The following is an 18,075-nucleotide window of genomic DNA, read 5'->3' as shown; positions in this document are numbered from 1 at the left end:
CAATGACGCTCATTCAGATTCTGAAGAACTCGTACCTACATACAGATAAGACCTACAAAAATAGATTATTAAAGAAAACCCTTAAATGAAACAGACTTCCTTATGATATAGATACACAGATAGAAGATAAACACAGTAAGTAGACAAAAACAAACGGGTATAGAGATTAAAAGATAGACAAACAGATTGACCAAGAGATACATGAGCAGAAATGGGCACTCGTCCCAAAGTGATTCTCAAACTTTTGGGGTGTTTTTTTGTGGTAAAAGTGTAGTAACCATGGTTTTTGGTGTAAAAACAACATGGTTTTACTACAGTGATCTTGTTTCTTTTTTAACTGTAGTAAAACCATGTTTAATGTTTTTTTTAAATGCTGTTCATGACACGTTTTTTTTTTTTTTTTGTCAAAATTCATAAAATATTTCTCTACTGAAAAATCCTGCCAAGACCAGCATAACCTGGTGATCTGGTTTTAGCAGGTCTCCCAGCTTGGTTTTAGCTGATTTTGCTGGTGTAGCAAGCTGGTCTAGCTGTGTTTTGGCCCTTTTTTAAGATGGTCTAGCTGCCCAGGTGAAAAAGTAGTACACTTCCATAGTGTACTTAAAGTGCTTTATTTTCGCACACTAATTTTGTACTTAATATACAAAAAATTCATCTTTAGTACTTCTTAAGATGTTCTTAGGATCATCTGTGCTATTTTGAGACACCATGAATATGAACTAATATGTGCTAAAAATGTATTTAGGTACCACTTGTAGTAAACTTGAACCATCCTTGTATGAAAGTTGAGTTCAAGTTCAATACAGGTGTTAACTAAATATATTTTTTAATACAGAGATAGTATGTTAAAAGTGCATTTTAGTTCATATTGATAGTGTCTCCAAATAGCACAGTGAAGTACACTCAGATAATCTTAAGAACATCTTAAGAAGTACTAAAGGTGAATTTTTAGTATATTAAGTACAAAATTAGTGTGCGAAAATAAAGCACTTTATGGAAGTGTACTACTTTTTCACCTGGGTGGACTTGGCTGGTCAGGCTGGAAGACCAGCTGACCCACCAGCTTTGCCAGGCTGGGAGGATCTGCTTAGACCAGCTACTGCCACCTTAAACCAGCTACCAGCTTATGCTGGTCTTTGCTGGATTTTTCAGTAGGGTGATCTAGCTTGTCAGGCTGGAAGACCAGTGGCCGATTGCATAAACATAGCTGTGAAGTTAAGACTGCGATTTAAGAATGAATCTGACTAACTAGCCATTAGTTAGGGCATATCAGTCTTATTATTTGGATTTAAAATAGACCAAGCTACCTTTCCATGTAACATAGACCTACTTAAAACCGTTATGATCAGTCTTGGAGAAAAAAAATCATGACTAACTTTTAAGACTAGTCTTAGAAGTTTATGCAACCGGCCACAGCTCACCCACCAGCTTGACCAGCTTTGCTAGGCTGGGATGACCAGTTTAAACCATCTGCTTTTCTTTGCTGAATTTTTCAGTAGGGAAACTAAACAAAATAATTACAAAAATTATCCATGGTTTTATTGTGGTAAAAGTGTAGTAACCATGTTTTTTTTTGGTGTATTGATTACTATCAGCAAAACTATGTTTTTACTACACTAACCATGGTTTAACTATATTTTGAAAACCATAGGTGTCAAAACCATGGTTATTATGTGGTTACCATGGTTTTACTACAGTAACCATGGTTTTTTGGTTTTAACTGTAGTAAAACCATGGTTAATTTTCGTAAGGGAATGTCTTGCTGTTGGTTAGTAGCCTTATTTTTCTGTGGCTGAATTACAAAGAAGTTATGACAAATTGTGTTTTATAAAACATTTTGGGAACCAAGACAGACAGAAATATACAGTACATGTCTCTCAGTTTGACAGACAGACACACACCTGTCTATCTGACATGGACCTGTAACCAAAGGGTGTCGCTGTGGCTCTGTATATGGAGTTAAAAAGCACGCGCACCGCTCCCTGCCTTCAGTTTCATTCGTGTGAGAAATGACTTTCAGCGTCCACTTCTGCGCTTTCTATGTTTCACTGCGTCCGTCTGTCTGTCTTTCTGTCTGTCAGTCATCCACGTGTTGCGTCTCGCGTCCCCGTCGGAGGTCTCCGGTAATGAGCGCACAGGAATGATCGCCATCACACCGGACTTTTCCATGTTTGACAGATTCACTGTGAGCACGAGCAGTTTGTGCTGAAGTATTTCTGAGGCAGGTAGAGTGAAGGTAAGAGACGTCACAACATTCAGTGTCGTGTTGTTGTTACATTGTTGCATTACTGTACATTCTTACGTGCTTCATTGTTACATTGTTGCGTTTATTTCAGTAAGTGTCACAGATCTCAACAACACACAATTCACATGCAAAACAACCTGCCAGACAAAATATACAAGACCCGAGGCTTTTCAGTGGTCATGTTTTCTCTATAAACATTGCTTGTGTATAAATATGACCTGCATGTGGGTTTATATGGACAGATGGGATACAATGCAAAACGTAGTTTTACTCAGTTTACCATCCTTAAAACGAGCAGCAAAAATGTTTTTTTGGGAAAGTTTATGCTTAAAACATATGGGGGTCCGGGCCCCTTCATGGTGGTATTAAAGGGGATCCTCCAAACGTAAGAAGAAAGGCATTAATAGGCTAATACTAAACATAAAACTTGATTAAATGAAGGTGCCCCCATTCAAAACTATTCAGTAAATTTAAAATGTTATGTAGCATCTGACTGTGTTTACCTAAAATTGTTGTTTTAATATCTTTGTAACTTTAACCTTCATGAAAAGTCTTAATTGATAAATATGCTGGGGGTCTCTATCCATTAAGGGGTCCCTTGGCCTGATAAAGGTTGAAGATCTCTGCATGGAGGTAGCAAAATAATCTTGTTTCTCGTTATAAATTTATTTTAAACAGCTTTTTTTCTTTAAAGCATATAAAGCAACATAAAATCTGTCATTTAGATTTTTAAGTAAACACATTTTGTTTAAGATGTTAGATCGTTGTAAAGATTTTTTTGCAGTGTATGGCGTATTGCCGGTGGTGTCGTGACAATGTTTTCTAATAGTTCTGTAACTCTATACATCAGCTGTGAATGTGTCATGCTTGATGGACTCTTGTATTGGAAATAGTTTGAATTCTTGTACGCCTGGCGAAGCTTGAGGTGTTTTTTCAGGACTTGGTCCGCTCATTCATGACGAATTGCTATTTCTGGTGGAAGTAATTGTGAGATCTTGTTGTTTCAAAGCTCTTTCAGATGCGAGCTTTGATATGTCAAACACTTTTGACTGTTCACCTGTCTGTGTGTATGCGGCAGATGTTACTCAACTATACGGCAAAGTAATAAGAGTGAGTTATTATTTCATCCTCTGAGAATAAAACTTAAAGGAACAGTATGTAGGATTGTGGCCAAAACTGGTATTGCAATCACAAAACATGTGGCTAAAGCTGGTACTGCAATCACACAGCTGGTGGCCAATATACAAAACGACAACATAAACATCAGTTGAGGGCTGCAACTCCACTTTTTCAATGATAATATCCTGGTTATACCACTGTTGTCAGTGATATAAATATTTGAAATGAAAATTATTTCTTAATGTCTAGTGACATTTCAGGGCCATTTAATGATTAATTGATATAAATTTCTTACATACTGTTCCTTTAAATCTATTTGAAGTGCAGTCATGAGGTTTTTCATGAAAACAGCAGACTGGTTCTTGCTTGGACAAAAGGGCGTAGCGAGCTGTTGTCAAGGTGGTTGCTTAGTAGCCCAGCTCATAAGACCCCACCCTAATGGGATTTACTTTGCCTGTTTTAACAGCTTCAGTATGTGGTGAAAATCATAAGTCAGTTAAGTAGTTTAGTACTTAGAGATTTGTTTCTGTGTTTTGTGCAATACTGATGCTTAACTTTGCAAACAGCATTAAAATAACTTAGTAATCCAATGGTTGTGTTTAAAGTAGGTTGCAGTATGACACATGAATATAATAATATTTTCCTACTGCTATACCATCCATGTCTGTGCCATGGTGTATTGTGTGGATAGTTGATCCTCTTTGATGTGTGAGGTTTTACTGTAAGGAATGAGAGGAATGATGGTTGTGTGGTGGTGATGGAGGAATGGGAAGAGTAATGAGTTCTGAACAGATGTGCTACTGAATCAAGCAGAGATGTCTTCAAGCATTCTGCCTCATTTTCACCAAATCAACGCTGTAGTCGGTCCTTCACACTCCACCAGCATGTGTGAACTCTCTCTCTCTCTCTCTCTCTCTCTCTCTCTCTCTCTCTCTCTTCCTCGTTTCCTTTTTTTGGAACATTATGCATCTACACATGACTGCTTATGAAAACTGTCAGATTTCTACGGATCTTAGAGGAGGAGCAACATCAACAGAATAATTGCAGTTTTGTTCGGCTGAAATTATTCTCTTGTTCTCAAAATAGATTCCTTGCTGCTTTATTTTCTTCTTTCCTTCCTTCCTTTCTTTTTGCATCCTTCCTTCCTTTCTTCCATCTTTTTTCTTTCTTTTTTCTTTCTTTTGTTTCTTCCTTCCTTCCTTCCTTCCATCCTTCCTTCCTTTCTTTTCATCCTTCCTTCTTTCCATGTTTCTTTCCCCATCTTTTCTTTCTTTGATTCCTTCCTTCTTTTCTTACCATCCATCCATCCATCCTTTCTTTCTTTCTTACCATTCATTCATTTATCCATCCTTTTCTTCTTCCTTGCCTTCCTTTCATTTTTCTTCCTTCCATCTTTCTTTCATTCATACCAACTATACATCCATCCATCTTCCTTTCTTACCATCCATCTTTTCTTTCTTTCTTTCTTAACATTCATTTATTTCTTCCTTGCCTTCCTTCCTTCCATCTTTCTTTCCTTCCTTCCTTCCTTCCTTCCTTCCTTTCTTACCATCCATCCATCCTTTATTTATTTATTTCTTTTTTACCTTCCATTTTTCTTTCATTCATACCATCTATCAATCCATCCATCTATTCATTCATATATCATTTACTTATTTTTTTCTTACCTACCTTCCTTCCTTCCTTTCATCCATCCATCCTTTCTTTCCTTTCCTTTTTTCACGTTTGTTTGTTTGTTTCTTTCTGTCTGTCTGTCTGTCTGTCTGTCTACCCTCCCTTCCCTCAATCTTTCTTCCTTTCTTTCATCAATCCTTCTTTCTTATTTACCTTCCTTCCATCTTTCTTTCCTTCCTTCCTTCCTTTCTTACCATCCATCCATCCTTAATTTCTTTCTTTCTTTTTTACCTTCCTTCCTTCCTTCCATCTTTCTTTCATTCATACCATCTATACATCCATCCATCTATTCATTCATATATCATTTACTTCTTTTTTTCTTACCTACCTTCCTTCCTTCCTTCCTTTTATCCATCCATCCTTTCTTTCATTTCCTTTTTTCACGTTTGTTTGTTTGTTTGTTTGTTTGTTTGTTTTTCTGTCTGTCTGTCTGTCTGTCTGTCTGTCTGTCTACCCTCCCTTCCCTCAATCTTTCTTCCTTTTTTCATCAATCCTTCCTTCCTTCCATTTTTCTTTTGTTCATACCATCTATCTATCTATCCATCTATTCATCCATATATCATTTACTTCTTTTTTTTCTTACCTACTTTCCTTCCTTTCATCCATCCATTCTTTCTTTCCTTTCCTTCCTTCCATGTTTGTTTGGTTCTTTCTTTCTTCCTTTCTTCCTTCCCTCCACCTTTCTTCCTTTCTTTCATAAATCATTCTTTTTAATCAATCTTTCTTTCATCAAACCTTCTTTCTTATTTACCTACCTTCCATCTTTCTTTCTTTCATACCATCTATCCATCGATCTATTCATTCATATATCATTTACTTATTTTTTCTTACCTACCTTCCTTCCTTCCTTTCATCCATCCATCCTTTCTTTCCTTTCCTTTCCTTCCTTCCATGTTTGTTTGTTTCTTTCTTTCTTCCATCCCATCCCTTCCCTCCGTCTTTCTTTCTTCCTTTCTTTCATCAATTCTTCTTTCTTTTTTACCTTTCTTCCTTCCATGTTTCTTTCTTTCTCTATCTCTTTCTTTCTTTCTTTCTTTCTTACCATTCATCCATACTTTCTTTCTTTCTTACCTACCTTCCTTTCAAACATCCATCCTTCCCTCTTTCTTTCTTTCTTTCTTTCTTTCTTTCTTTCTTTCTTACCATCCATCCATCCATCCTTCTTTCTATCATTTCTTCCTTCCTTATTTTTTACTTTCTTTCTATTAACATAACATTATCATATCTTCATGTTTTTAGACACAAACTTCTATTATTTGTCAAATGTTAACACAAATCATGGGGTCCTGGATGAATTTTAAGGGCCAATCGAAGCCTCATTACACCTGAATGCTTCCTTTTTTCTTTCCTTAATGTTTCTCTGCTAGTGAGCGAGAGGATTTTTTGCTGAACTTAGACTGTGTCTTGTTAATAATCTCTAATCTTCATTCCTCTGCTGCTCTCTCGTGTGCTTAGCACTGCAATATTGAGTAATGAGGCCGCAGGGTCCCGTGTGTGCTCTGTTCTTGCGGTTGACCAATATGGGTTTTTGTAATGGTTAAGACCAGTCTTAAGTTAAGACCACATACCAACTGCAGAGATTAAATTCACACTTATTGCACACACTATTTTGGTTATAGTAATTATAATAATCACATGTTTTAGTATTTGCTGAGGAAAGTACCCAAATGTAATACCCGTTTCAATTGAATACATTACCAAGACAAAATTTTATACAGAAGGCATTTGTTGTTAGTGCCTATAGATGTCAATATATTGTTGGTTTTATTGTCAATTCATTGAATATGGCCGGCTTACAGTACAAAAGAGTTTGTCAGTCTTTCTAAGTCGAATATTCGCTAGACTTTTAGCTTCTATCACACTTCACATCCATATGGGGCGTTACATAATGGGTGAATTCCTTTTGTTTGCCCGTCCTAAATCGACAACACCCCCCATGTGTATGTTCTGATGGATTAGACCGGGTGGTCATGGTATTGTTTGTCTTTTAATCAATACCAGCCAATCGAAAACTCTTACCGAACAATTACCAGCACGTCCCCACCCAATATTCAGATTAGTGGTTGAGCAATATTTTATGGTAATGGGAACTATAATATATGCTTAATCTTATATGCACACATTCTTAAACACAAATAAAGGACCTACAAATTGTTTTCGTGTTATCTACAGTACATTAATATATTCATTTAGAAATGTGATGCACTAAGATAAGACTCGAAACCTAATTGCTCAAATTATATGCGAGTCAGCGAGTGATTTACATAGGAAATTACTTATTATGATGCACTAAATGAATTACTAACATCCACAGAGTGTGATATAATATATATTTAGCATGCATCTGTTTTAAACCCGGTACGGTCAAGAAGAGATTTTCATTCTTAGATTTACTTTCATTCAAACGGCTTAAACCTGGAGATGCTGAAGAGGTTACGAGTTTGACATTGACTGCCCTCAGTATTCAATCTGGATTATAATGAGATTTCCTTTCCAAAGGATGAGATGAACACAACACACACACACACACACACATCGGTTTACCATCCAACCCCCCACTCCAACACATACATACACACACATTGTACAGGCACAAAGAAGACATCTGTTAGTGCATTGTTAATCAGTCTTGTACGAATTCAGGGTTATAACATGGATCAGTCTCTCCAAAGTGCACAAAAATGGACTGTGAAATTAAATTACGGATGACCCTTATGATATGGGGTGTATATTGGATATGGACTGGTTTCCAATGAGTCAATTTTCTCGAGAGCCTCATTGTTAAACCGTTTCAACGGCCGATGTTACTTTGAGTACTGGACGCATCCGTGCAAGTATGCAAAGTCCCGTCACAATGATAAAGAATGTAAATAACTATAGGAAGTCAGTCTACAGGTCTATCCGGTCAAACGGTGCATGGTTGTCTGTGTTTATGTTGTAAATGTGTGTGTGCGCATGGAGAGCATGACAATGACAGCCGGGGGAGGGGGGATCCATGCGACGTATGCGAGAGAAAATGCACGCCCGACACCCAGCAAGCGGCCAAAGGCCAAGAGGAGGAGGGGAGGGCAGATTTTGGCATGCTTGTGTGCATACACCTGCTCCAGAACAAGATTAACTCACCCTAACTATTTAGTGTCTTATCCAGGGAAACATGCGAGCGTGCTCGATCTGTTGTGTTTGTGCGCGAGAGTGTGCATGTGCATGCATGTCGCATGTTCGAAAATTCCCAGGGCATAAACAAAAGGATTTCTCCAGACACCAGACAGGAGGGGAGATTCCTTTCAAGACTTTAGCAAGTCCAGCTTGTTTGGATATTATCATATGAGTGTTGGGGATTATAATGATAGTTGAAAAAAAAGTGAAAAGTCACAGGATTTTTTTATATTTAGACTGAAAAGTATAAGTATCAAAAAAAATTAATAATAGACTTTGAAATTACGTGTGACGTTTCGTTGGGGCTCTCAAATGATTAATCGCGATTAATTGCGATTAATCACATACAAAATAAAAGTTTGTGTTTGCATAATATTTGTGTGTGCACTGTGTGTAATTATTTATATATATATATATATATATATATATATATATATATATATATATATATATATATATATATATATAATATATATATATGTGTGTGTGTGTGTGTGTGTGTGTGTGTGTGTGTGTGTGTGTGTGTGTGTGTGTGTGTGTGTGTTAACAATAAAAATGGATATATAAATAAAAATGTTCTGAAATGTATACATGTATGTGTTTAAATATACATAATAATTACACACAGTAGACACATATATTAGGCAAAAATGCACTTTTATTTTGTATGCAATTAATTGCGATTAATCTTTGTCCAGCACTAATATAATGTAATGCATAAATGGAAGAAAAATTGCATTTATTTACATTTTTTAAATGAATATATAATATTAAATCAATATTTATTTATTTATTTAATATTATACATTTAAAAAATGTAAATAAATAAAAAATTTCTTCCGTTTATGCATGTATTTGTGTATTTATAATGATTCATTTAATTACTCAATTTTTTAAGGTAAGTGGTCACAGTCAATTTATTTAAGCTACATTTAAACAAAAAAAAATTTGAAAAACAAAACAAAAAACTTTTGTTTAAATGTAACTTAAATAAATTGATTGCAACCACTTACCTTAAAAAAAATTGAGTAAATTGAATGAATCATTTTTTTCAGTGTATATACATAATAATTACACATAATGCACACAAATATATTATGCTAACACAAACTTTTATTTTCTATACGATTAATCGCGATTAATTTTTTGGGCAGCCCAACGTTTAGTGCACAAAGGCTCTTCATCAGACTCGAAACGCCATTCGAAAGTCTTTTAATAAATCATTTTTTGATATTTTTTTTGTAGCTTTGTTGTGCCGACTTATACATTTCTGATATAATGTTTAGACGAGCACCCATGTGCTTTTTTTTGGCAGTATAAAAATTCAAATTGTGCCATTCAAATATTCAGGTTTGTGTGAAGTTTCTTATTTTTTACTCAATTCACATTTATTTGTATAGCGCCTTCGCAATACTGTTTCATGGTACTGATGTACAATATCACATGTAATACTAAACCCTATCATACATGTTTCTCGTAACATGCGGGTGATTAGATAACAAAGTTTCATTTTGGATAACCTATCCCCTTAAATCTGTTTCTTTGCAAAGCACAATCATTGAAGAAGAATTGAACCTGTGTGTCAATGTCCAGACAGCAAACAAACCCCCTGCCCCGTGAGCCAGTCAGCCCTGGATAGCTCATGAATTTCAGATGAACATCACTCTGAATCATATTTCCAGACCGCTCCCTGATAACATCACCCCATTGTGGGTGCTCTTAGATCTCAGTTTGTTTTGTAACCAGTTTTTGTGATGTCCTAACGGGTCATTTGGTATCTTCACGGATCAACACTGGTGTGCTGATCAAAGCGCAGCATGTGCGTGTCAGGGCGCCTCTGCGGTTAGTCGTGTTTTAAGGGCGAGGCGGCGATGTGGGAGTGTCTTGACGGGGCAGAGGGACCCCCGGGTTTCCCCCCTCGCAGGGGCTCTCGGGAGATTAAGGCAGAGGACCGGGCCTTTTCGACAGATTAGGAAAGCTCTCAGCTCAGACACGGATCCTGTCAAGTGTGCTGACGAAGCGCGTGTGTGTGTGTTTCAGCATGTGTGTGTGTGTGTTTGCGTGAAGAGCTCTTGATCACGCCAACTGCAGCGTTCCCCTCCCCATTACCTGTCATAGAGCGCCCGGCAAAGAACTTCTGTCATGATGCGCTCAAGGTGGCATTAAAAATGTATGATTTTTTTGATATCCTGTGCATCTTCCCGGCAGGGTTCCCGAAGGGCACCTCTTCCTTTCCAAACAGTAGTAAAATCTCCATATAAGCTGTAATTAATTTTTTTCAGTTTCTCCGAAATTCTCCAGTTGATGTCGACTTGTTGAATTTGTTTAAGCAGAACACTATTTTCATTCCAATGCATGTTCATGACTATATTCACAATAGGGTTGCATGTTATTGAAGAAAATTTCGATAAATTGCACAATAATGTGGCAGGATAATGTTTTAAATTGAAATTATTAAATTGTTTTCTGATATCTACATACTGTAGAAGGTCTGTGGCTTTATTAAATGCAAAAATGATCTAGAGTCAGTTTAATATGTCCATTTATAACCCTAGGATTTGCCTTTAGAATAAAATGGTCTATTATTAACTTATTTGAAAGGATCATGAATAATAATGTTGAGCTCTGCTCTGATTGGCTGTTTCTCCTTCAGTAGCTCTGTGTGTGTGTAAACAGATCTTATGTTTGAGTCTGTAGCAGATGAAGATACAGATTTTGAGGAATAATTAATTGTTTGAAGATTGGTAATGGTAAGTTTGGACCTGCAAAACGTTACTGTAACGTTAATAGAAGAACTTCAGGCTAAACGTTAGCATATAGCATTAGCTAGCATATAGCGCTAACTTAGCAGTCACAACTTTGTTTTAAGCATTGTAACAACATTCAGCCCAAAATTATGTACCTATAGTCATGAAAATACTGTCACGAATTTCCATGTTTTTCATGATAACGAATTTCTGTTCAAGTGTCATTGTCACGTATTGGTTACTCAACTGTTTTGTCCTATTTTCTTACCATTGTCGCTTCGGTTTAGGGTTAGATTTACATAAAATGACATCCTTACCCAAACCCAACTCTAACCCTAACGCCAAGTGACAATGGTTTAAAAATCAGAAAATATAAAAAAATCAGAAAAAATTGTATAAACCAATACTTATTCTATCGCAAACACATAACCCTAAACCAAAGCGACAATGGTTTAAAAATAGGAAAAAGCAGTTGAGTTACCAATATACGTGACAATGATACGATCACGAAAAAGAATCAAATGTTTACTTGACTATAGGTACGTAATTTCGTGAGACTGGGTTACAATATCGTACTTAAAGGAATAGTCTACTCATTTTCAATATTAAACTATGTTATTACCTAATTGTTGAAACATCCCTCTATCATCTGTGTGCTTGCACGTAAGTGCTGGGGCGCACTGCGACACTTTGATAGCATTTAGCTTAGCCCCATTCATTCAATGGTACCAATCAGAGATAAAGTTAGAAGTTACCAAACACATCAACGTTTTTCCTATTTAAGACGAGTAGTTATACGAGCAAGTTTGGTGGTACAAAATAAAACGTAGCGCTTTTCTAAGCGGATTTAAAAGAGGAACTATATTGTATGGCGGAACAGCACTTTTGGGAGTACTTCGACTCGGCGCAGTAACACCCTCCCTCTCCCATTATGAGAGTGAGAAGGGGAGCGGACTTTTCAGGCGAGTCGAAGTACTCCCAAAAGTGCTGTTCCGCCATACAATATAGTTCCTCTTTTAAATCTGCATAGAAAAGCGTTACGTTTTATTTTGTACCACCAAACTTGCTCATATAACTACTCGTCTTAAATAGGAAAAACGTTGATGTGTTTGGTCACTTTTAACTTTATCTCTGAGTGGTACCATTGAATGAATGGGGCTAAGCTAAATGCTATCAAAGTGTTGTAGCGCGCTCCAGCGCTTACGTGCACGCACACAGATGATAGAGGGATGTATCAACAATTCTTAGTTAAGGTAATAACATAGTTAAATATTGAAAATGAGTAGACTATTCCTTTAATTTAATGTTGGGGCGTACATCTGGACTGTAACGTTACAGTTTGTGTTATGTTGAGGTCTGTTTTCCAGTGGACTTTTTCATGCACAAGGTTTACATAAGAAGGTGGAAACAATCATGTTTGAGGCTCACGATATGTCATTACCATGTACACAACTCTTATTATTCATCTATGCCGACATAAATACAGTTTTACATTCTATGGCACCTTTAAGTTTGCAAAATCAGATTAAACATACATGTTTCACTTTTTTCCAAGCATTGACAATTATATGCTAATCCTTTGCTAAAACTTTGACTTAACATAACCTTATAGTCATATTGCAAACTATTGCGGTATGCACATTTCCGTCATTCTGATTATTTCGGTATATTGCGTTGCCCCAATTCACTACAAATCCCTCTCGCTGACCAACGGCAGCTGTTTTCCAAATCCCTCTTCCATCTGAGGATTGGAGATACCACACAGTCTGAGGATTTAGTGGGGAATAATCTAGAACGCATTTAGACAAAAAACATAGTATTTAGCCCCCCGCTGGGTTCCTGCTATTCCCAACCACCACAAAAATAGCAGAAATGAAAGGCCTGCTGAATGATGAAGCAGTACAGTAGATGCCAGCGGAGGCGGACGGTTGTGCTCGGTCCTCACATGAAATGAGCTCTTCAAACTCTAAAGCCCTCCAAACGCTCTCCAGTCCTGCGGTAGCATCGCATTATCCACTGCGCTTCTTTTGTTTACACTCATCGCCTCGACAAAGGCGCACAGATGCAATCACGCAGCGCATGTTTCTTCATTCGTAAACGGGAAACTCGGTTTCTCCATTTGTTTCTGCTGCTTTCAGATCCTCCTGGGAGGATGCTGCTTAGAAGTTTGGAAGTGATGTGCATGCAATTGATTTTGTTTTTTTCTGGCATTTTTATTTTTTGTCTGCCTGGCAAGAACTGCAGCACTGAGGAAACACAACAAATGTATTTAATGATTCTTCTGCCGCAATGAAGAATTATGGGAAGAATGAGTTAGCGACCACCTGACGTCAACCTGGCAACCGGCCAGAACAGTTTAACAACCACAGGGCATCACGTTAAACCCTACAGAAGAGCTTAAACACTGCATAGCAACGCCCACATCAACCTAGCGTTAAAGTGGTGTGTTTTACAATTATCTTCGGAAAATTTACTTTTAATTTTCCTAGGGAATTTCAGGAGATTGGACTTGAAAACTGAATAGGGCTGCTGGGCTACCAAACAATATCATCTGAGTAATAACACTTTCTTCAGGTCACATGAGATTTCACACTTATATTACCACACAACATACATTATATTACAAGTCTTTACATTCTCTCTCTCTTTTTTTGTTTTCTCTCTCCATTCTTTCTCCTTTCCCCCTCCACGGCACATTGTTATCTGATGATAAGGCAGGGCTTTTCCACTAACAAAGCTCCATCTCCCATAACCACCGGCCGTTTAATCCCAGATCTGTTTTTATCACACACAAATGCATCCACACGCCCATAATCTCAGTCTATGTCACAGTCGTTTAGCCGCTGTTTATGGCCATGGACTCTGGCGAATAGATTTCACAGCTGTTTTGATGTGTTTTTATTTGTTTGGGTTACACCGGCCACATGAACACTTACAGTAAAACCGCTGCTGTGTAAAACGGGAAAGGTCGTCAGCTGGGTGTGTGAGCCACACAAACTCTTTCTCTCTTTCTTTCTTTCTTTCTCTCTCTGTCTTTTATTTGTCCTCTGGTCTCTTCCTCTTCAGCCGTCTGAGCTGTTTTCCTGTAATTGTTTAGCCTCATTTTCCTCTCTCCATGCATGTCTGTGTGTCTGTCTCTCTCGCTCGTGCTGTTGAGCGCGCGTGTGCGGTCACTTCAGGCTGTTTGTCTTGGAAGTACGAAATGTAATTTGGCTTTTAAGCGACAAAACAGGGTCAAGAGAGCACAAGGTTGCAAAGGCAATTTGCCTTTGTGTTTTCATCCACAAAGTTCAAGTGAACCCGTTAAACAAATCAGCACCTCCGTGTTTTGTTCAGCCCTTGCTGTCTATGAGTATACTAAGTGAATGAGACCTTATACGTCACTGAATTTGAACTATTTACATGAGAACAAAGTGTGTGAAGTATTCCTGTGCAAAAAAAGTGACTTTTACTGCAAATTATTTAAGGTATTGAAATCACTGCAATACCATAACTAAATGTTTAAAACTTCAAAAAGTGATTTCAGATAGCCGTAATTCAATTCTCAGAAAGGATGTGAAACAAGTATGTTTGTTTGGTGGTATTATATGAGTTTGTCAATATATTTTATAATTTAAATGGCTTTTTAAAACTTAAAGGTGCAGTGTGTAAATTTAAGCGGCATCTAGTGGGAAGGTTGCAAATTGCAACCAACAGCTCAGTTCACAGCTCACCCCTTGCTTTTGAAACGCATAGAGAAGCTATGGTAGCCGACACAGGACAAACATGTCATTGTTGGAGACAACTTAATAAAAAGTTTGTCTGTAAACTCTTTCACGCCAGCGTTTTAAAAAAAAGTTGCCAGCCAGCACCAGCGTTTTCACCAAAGTTTAATCACTTCCAGAAAATGTTCTTCTTTAAATATACAAACATGCAATATACCAAATGAAAGAACAGACCCTTTGCTTTCAAACAAAAAATAAGTTTCATCCTACCTTTAGTGGTTCTTTTGTAATCAGCTTTTGAATATCGGTAGGTTTCTGCAAAAACACCACATTTACTTCCATTTTTGTGACAGACTTTTCATAGAGATCCCATTCAGAGCGATCTTTAAAACAGACACGGACATGCAGCCGCTTGCCATAGGGCAATACTTCCAGGTTTAAAAAGTTGCGGAAAAGTCACCTGGTGGATAATAGCGGTATTGCGGAAAGACGGAAAATTTCGTCATTGGCAGGGAAGCGTTTTCTCGTGATTGATGAGATATCTTGTCAATGGCGGCGAAAGAGTTAAGGGCTTCTGTATGGCGGCACAAAATGGCGGCTTCCATGTAAGGGGACCCTCGTGAATGTAGATAAAAATAAAAACATAACAGTTCATTATAAAGAGGTCTTTATACACCCCTGATAATATAGTTTTGTATATTATTTTGCATTTCTATCAAGAGATCATTCTACAAATTACACACTGCACCTTTAAAGGAATAAGTTCACTTACGTCATCATTTACTCACCCTTATGTTGTTACAAACCTGTTTACTTTTCTTTGTTCTGACGAACACAAAGGAAGATATTTTGAGGAATGTTTGTATACAAACCAATCATGAGTCCTATTCACTTCCATAGTATTTTTTACTACCATGGAAGTAAATGGGGCTCATGATGGGTCCATCCCTGATAGCAATAAGCTCCAGGGCGGATCAGCAATGGATCCAGACTGGAGCTGCTGACTTTGGAGCAGTTTTGTTACAGATCCGCCCTGGAGCTTATTGCTATCAGGGATGTGAAGTCATTTAAGAGAATTGTTTCTAAACACATTATAAGTGTTGCTGAAACACGTTACATAGACTGTGAAATATATACACTGCAAAAATAACTTTCTTACTTAGTATTTTTGTCTTGTTTTTTGTACAAATATCTAAAAATTCTTAAATCAAGATGTATTTTCTTTATGAGCTAAGAAAATAAGAAAATACGTCTAGTTTTTAGACAAAAAATATACAATTTAAGTGAACTGGGCTTAAAACAAGCCAAAAATCTAAAACATTTTTTATTGAATTTTTCTTGAATTAAGCGCTTAATAAAAAAGTTCACTTTTTTTCTTACCCCATTGGCAGATTTTTTTTGGGTTGTTTTAAGCACAAATTTATTTAAATGTTATATAAGCAAAAAAATGGGGTAAGGTAAATTTTCTTGAATTTATTGTTTAAGAAAAATTTTCAAGATTTTTTGCTTACCCCATTGGCAGATTTTTTTGCTTGTTTTATGCACAAAATCAATTTAATTTGATATTTTTAGTATAAAAACTAGACTTATTTTCTTGAGTCGTTTTGCTCATCAAGAAAAAGCATCTTAATGTAAGGATTTTTAGATATTTTACTGAAAACAAGACAAAAATACGAAGATTTTTTTCTTAAAAATCATTTTTTTGCAGTGTATGACGTAATCATCATTTTCTTTTTAAGTAATAAATTAACTTTACACAGTACAAAAGTGGAAAGGGTACAGTATATATTATCTAAATAATAAAATGACACAAGCAATGTGTAGATCTCACCCCCTAAAGCCTAATATATAAACTACTATATAAAACATATCATTTAAAAGACATCAATTGTAATTTTAACAACGCTCTTACTGCATAAATTATAACACGATTTTGTAGGAATTGTAATAAGGCGCTAAAAAAACACCCATGAGGATTTTTTTCAGCCAATGGAATCACGCGGTGTCCTTAGGAACAGAATTGCTTATGACACCGGCGGCTTTCCCGCGAGTGGGTGTGGTTTCAGCACTGACAGTGGACACGCCCCCAGCATTTTAAAGCAGAGAATACAAATAATTTTTTCCCAGAATTTGATTACTCTTTTATTATTATTATAATTTTTTTTTAACTCCGAACACATATTTAATGTTACTTTACGCAGCTTTTTAAAGCATTATTGTCCCATTATTGTATGTAGTTATTACAAAGTTATTGCAATTTTCTTCAAAATAAATAAATAAATAAAATCATGCAGCCCTATTTTTAAGATAATTTTGCAGGCCATAATTTTTGTTGCGGTATTAATTTTGTTTCAGAAAACAATGCGTGCAACACTGCCTTAAAATTCGCCCCCCCCCCAAAAAAAAGGTATAAGCAAAGGTAATTATCCATGAAAAACCGTCTAGGTAGGCAGCTTACTAAGTTTTGGATCAGCTAACACAGTTAACGTGTAGACAGAGTCATTTAGAATGTAAAATTAGCACTCGCCACACATCTCTCTCTCTCTCTCTCTCTCTCTCGCTCCCTCTCTCTCTTCCCTGGAGAGTTGCAGTCTTTCTCCGTTGATTTACTCTTTGAGCTAATCAGAAGGCGTGCCTGAGGCTTGTTGGCGAGCAAGTGTTCATTGGAGCTGTTTGTGGATCCGTGTATTTACTGGATAGGGCCTTGCCAGACCGGGAGGAAATGAAGCCTACTCTCTCTCTCTCTCTCTCTCTCTCTCTCTCTCTCTCTCTCTCTCTCTCTCGCTCTCTCTCTCTCTCTCTCTCTCTCTCTCTTTTTCTCCAGGCCTCTGCACACACATCCAGAGCGGCTTCTCATGTAGCAGTGTAACGACAGTGATCGCTGCCTGGAGGGACACACAAACAGACACGGTTATTCAAGCCAAAATCATCATCTCCACATGCCAGTGTAGCCGCGAAGCCCCTCTTCCATTCTGTCTCTCCACAGTCGTCAGCTACTTTCTCTTATTCCTATCTGTTTCCTTTTTTGCCCCTTTACTTCCTGTTTTCTGCCCTCAACTTCCTGTTTGTGGGTTTCTATATATTTCTTTCAGTTTTATCTGGGTTTCGTTGTATTCTTCATCCATCAGTCTCTTATTTAGTTTCAGGATATCTCTAACCCTCGTGTTTCTTTGTGCGTGCCTGTTTTTCTCTCGCTCTCTCTCTCTCGGTAGCCTTTGACACTGCGTGGGAGCGAGATTTGCCGGGTAGATTATAGACTGTGTAATAGTGTGTGTCAGAGGCAGGGCTGCCACTGTAATTGGTGCCTTTACTTCACAGCTGTCTGAGCGCCGCGGCATCTGTTTCACTGCTCACGCACATACATACAGTACGTCTCGCACCACCGCTTCTCTCGCGCCCTTTGTGTTATTGATTTTTCTTAAGCAGAAGA

General features: G+C 37.2%; 1 protein-coding gene across 2 annotated transcripts in view; it reads left to right on the top strand.

Moving 5' to 3' along the window:
* The first annotated feature begins 2,005 nt into the window (after positions 1-2,005).
* plxnb3 (plexin B3) overlaps positions 2,006-18,075 on the top strand; it is an 82,467-nt gene continuing 66,397 nt past the window's right edge. For both annotated transcript variants that reach the window (XM_065270237.2, XM_065270235.2), the window contains exon 1: positions 2,006-2,236. The gene's annotated coding sequence lies outside the window, so the exon portion shown is untranslated. The remainder of the gene's footprint in view (positions 2,237-18,075) is intronic.

Source organism: Paramisgurnus dabryanus, chromosome 11 (assembly GCF_030506205.2).
Source record: "Paramisgurnus dabryanus chromosome 11, PD_genome_1.1, whole genome shotgun sequence".
NCBI classification, from domain to species: Eukaryota; Metazoa; Chordata; class Actinopteri; order Cypriniformes; family Cobitidae; genus Paramisgurnus; species Paramisgurnus dabryanus.
This window is presented reverse-complemented; position numbering and strand designations above follow the sequence as displayed.